Below are 4,089 nucleotides of genomic sequence, written 5' to 3'. Positions count from 1 at the left end.
GCCACTGACATTGCAATAAATATCAACTTTTGCTTGGACTGACTCTGTGAACCATCATCAATCTCAAGACCAAAACTGAGAAAACGTAACTCTAAAAATAAAAAACAAAGAAGAGAGAGATAAGAGTTAAATAGTGATGATGGAGTCTTTGAGAGTTACAATGTACATAAACAGTCATAAATAAATTCGTACCTTAAGGAAACAATTGTTTGTGAGTATTTAACTTAGCAAATTGATTTTAGCAATGTTAAAAAAATCGCGAACTTAAGTCTGCACTAACATTAATTCTGATTAAATTATTATTACATGTAGTTCTTAATAACTTATTAAATGATCAAAATGCTAAACTAAATACCAGCCAAATGTCAGTATCATTAAAATAGCTAAAATAAGCACACACTAATAACTGTCTCCTTAAGGTAGATACTATGTACATGTACATGTATTACGTTACCTGGATACTCAGGGAGGGCATGTTCATGTATCCTGCACTTAGCGAGTGAGAGCAACCCGTTCTCTTTCAACAGACGGTATCCTTCTTCTCCTTTCTTCTCCACTCTCTGTGTCACTAGGAAATGCTTTGAAAACAGGAAGCAATAGTTCAGCCTCCTTCTTGTCTTCCTGGAGAAAGTGAGCAGCTTATCATCCTGTCTCCAGATACAGAGAATACTTTAGAGAGAGAAACTTGAAATAACTTAACAATTAATGTACTTACCCTTTCTATGCCTGCTCTTTGTCTAAGAGCACAGGGCAACCTCCTTCTATTTTGGACTCTATTTTAAGGACGTTACAAATGTTTTCAGAATAGGACACCTGATTTGTCACACCCTTAAGTTGAGTGACAATAAAAAACTATAAAGTAATATCAACAATACAAGTACAGTATATGTACCGTACACTGTACATACATGTACAAGTAACTTCTTCCTTTACTTGTATAATTTACATGTACATGTACATGTACATCTCTCTCTTTTCATGTTTACCTGAATTCAGTTGCTTTCCCAATGTCTGCTTTAGTCAATTTCTTTCCTCCTTTTGGTTTGCAAACTTTCCCTTTATCAGAGTCATCACCCCCTAAACTGTATGGATCCTTATTAGCCACAGGACCAGGGGCAACTGCATTGACTGGTTTCTTAGGCTCAGAAGGAGGCTTCCTCTTCATGGCTAGAAAAATTAGAAAAAGAAAAGTACAAGTAACAAGGAAGAAGTAGAGATACAAAAAAGACAGAAGGAAGAGAGCAGGTCAAGAACTAAAGAGCTTACTTGCTCTTCGTGCATAAGTGATTTTGCTTTCAACAGCAGCACGGAACTCCTCAGCTTCTTCTTCACTGGCAAAGTTGAGACCAACCATGAATTCTGAGGAGAGAAGAGGAATCAAGTACAATATGCATGTATAATGTAATTGGGACATAAGAAGAAAATAATACACTACAGTTTATGTACATGTAGTACAAAACTCACATGTCCAGGGAATGAGTGAAGGACAATCTTTTGAATAGCAAAACTCATCATACAGCTCTTGCTCAAAAACCACAGCACACTTCTACACAAGCATGTACATTACAAATAAAATCAATAAATCACACACACAAACACACACACATGTACATGTACATGTACTATACATGTATGAAAATAATACCACCCATAGGCTATAACATTATACAATACACACAAAAGGGTATCACAATACATACCAAACATGTAGATGTACATGTACAGTAATACATTAATTTATACATGTACATTATTATGAGTTTTATATTTTAAGTTAGTATCCACCAGATCCGTGTGAATGAGATGCATGATATTCATAGACTTTTTAATGATTTCATTTGGATATCGTAAATGAAAAAATTATTCTGGCCGCCATGTTGGGGGTATATTTTGAACAGTCTTCAATGGGGAAAAGGTGTTATTTTACCGTTTTGCCAGCAGAGCAAAGGAGCTGCATCCAGAGAGAAAAGATTTCAACTTTAATCTCCATTTCTATACCACTGCAACAATTAGGAGCCTCTAAGTTACATGGAAAAGCAGATCAGGCCGATTTTATCTTTTTCGAGGGGTCCGCAACTCCAAATAATCCCGTACACCCTTGAAAATAATCTATAATAATCTGTTAATCTTTAAAATCTCCAGTAATCTCTGGAAATCCCAAAAAATCCTTGATAATCTTTAAAAATCTCAAAATAATCTCACCATATCTGCTAGTATCCGGAGTTTATTAAAATTAATTAACCTTAATTTATAATTATTAGTAGTTATAATGGTTAACTAACTTTAATTAATAAATATTAAAAGTTATAAAGTAGTTATTAATAAATAATCTCTTTTAAAATCTCTGATAATCCCAAAAAAAATTTGGAAATCTCAAAAAAATCTCTGGTAATCTTCCAAATAATCTCAAATAATCTCTGATAATCTCAAAAATCTGGTTAATCTCTTAATCTCGTACACCTAAAATAGGAGTTGCGGACCCCTCGATCTTTTTGGCCCATTGGTTACTGTGTAGTTGATACCCCTAAGATGGCGGCCAAGAAATTCTGTTGTTTTTACGGTATCTCTATGAATATCATTAATCTAGTTCAGGTTGACTTCTAACTAAATGAAACTTAAATAACTCAAAGGTTTTAAATCTAATCAATACCAAATTTACACACAGATATATTCTCAGCAATGCGCTTCATTTGATGTATAGGACTAGTGGATAAGACTTTAGGAACTGCAGAAAGCATAAAAGCTGCGAGATCTAAGCACTGCCGGCCACTTAGAAGCCACTGCCTACCATTATAATCACAACAGGAGGTGTGACCGGAAGTTAGAATAAATTGTTTAAAATGGCGTCCAAAGTGAGAACTTAGAAGAGAAAGCAAGGAGTTAGATTGAATAGCCAGGGCAGGAAGGGTTTGATTTAGCTACTCCTGATAAATAGAAGAACTTGGTAAAACATGTTCGAGATAATTTTGAGGATCACTACTGGGAACTGGACGGAATTCGGGAATTTGTCATCCATGATTCTATGTATGACGGTTGTCTAATTGGTGGTGAATCCGATGATTAATATGATAGTAGTGATGATGAAGTGTTACCATCAGACCCTGACTCTGATGATGACTTGGCCGCTCTGGATGAGTCTGATTTTTATGTATAATAATAGTGTTTTAATCCAATGTTTTTATAATGCATGCTAATTAATAATAATGAAATTCATAACTAGTACTTCATACTCACTTAAGATCTACTTAACACCTTGACCATGTTTGAAGCCAAGTCTGCATAAAGTAATAAGTTAGAAGTCAACGTGAACAGATTATAGTTAACAGGGATCTGGTGGATACAGTTACATAATCGATATACTGTACCTTTAGATCAATGGGCCGGATGAAATACGATCTTTGAGAATTGTCTTTCACAAAGCAAACAACACCTGTACTCAACTTCTCCCACTTGTTTGGATTTGGATCAGCATGATACATCTGAATCACAGCAGTAGCTCCTCGAGTAGCTCAGTCTTGTCTGAGGGGAAGGGGAGAATGAAAAGAAGAGGAAGGATACAAAATGTATACGACAAAATTGAGAGTAAGAAACGATGGTGAAAGAGCGAGTAAAAGAAAATAGAAAAGGGATGTAAAAAAGTACAGAAGGAAGCAACAGGCTCAGAAGAATAAAGAGAGAACTTTAGAGATTACATTAGTCACTTACCACTTCCTTGCCCTAGTGAAAATGAGCTGATTCTCCTCATTACTTAAAAGAATTGAGGGCTCGTTTAGTGAAAGAGCATTGGAAGACATAATGGCCAAGAGAAATAAGAGCAAAACACTGACAATTTGACGTCGCAATCTGATACTATGGATACTGGAGCCTCCAGTATCCATAGTCTGGAGCAGTATGCATGCTCCAGTATGCCTGCTCTTGGCTCTTGCTGATACATGTAGATTATAACAAAGTTATACAGTGGAACCCCTTAACTCCGGACACCATTGGGATCTACTGAAGTGTCCTTATTTCAGGGGTGTCCTTAAATCAGGGGTGGTGAATAATAGTTACTAAATCAATTAATTCTATTAATTATTGTAGAGTCTAGTT

At 35.6% G+C, this 4,089-nt stretch overlaps 1 long non-coding RNA gene across 1 annotated transcript; it reads right to left on the bottom strand.

Annotated features, from left to right (window-relative positions):
- On the bottom strand, window positions 1-4,079 carry LOC109590663 (uncharacterized). Its single transcript, XR_002189431.1, has 8 exons — window positions 3,706-4,079; window positions 3,366-3,519; window positions 1,465-1,546; window positions 1,267-1,359; window positions 987-1,167; window positions 716-828; window positions 455-669; window positions 1-91 (listed from the first exon to the last, which is right to left on the bottom strand). It is a non-coding gene; the product is annotated as an uncharacterized LOC109590663 (long non-coding RNA).
- Window positions 4,080-4,089: the final 10 nt, after the last annotated feature.

This window comes from Amphimedon queenslandica, unplaced genomic scaffold, assembly GCF_000090795.2.
Source record: "Amphimedon queenslandica unplaced genomic scaffold, v1.1 AMPQUscaffold_9697_Cont18152, whole genome shotgun sequence".
NCBI classification, from domain to species: domain Eukaryota; kingdom Metazoa; phylum Porifera; class Demospongiae; order Haplosclerida; family Niphatidae; genus Amphimedon; species Amphimedon queenslandica.
The sequence above is the reverse complement of the archived record's forward strand: the minus strand, read 5'-3'. Positions and strand labels throughout refer to the sequence as shown.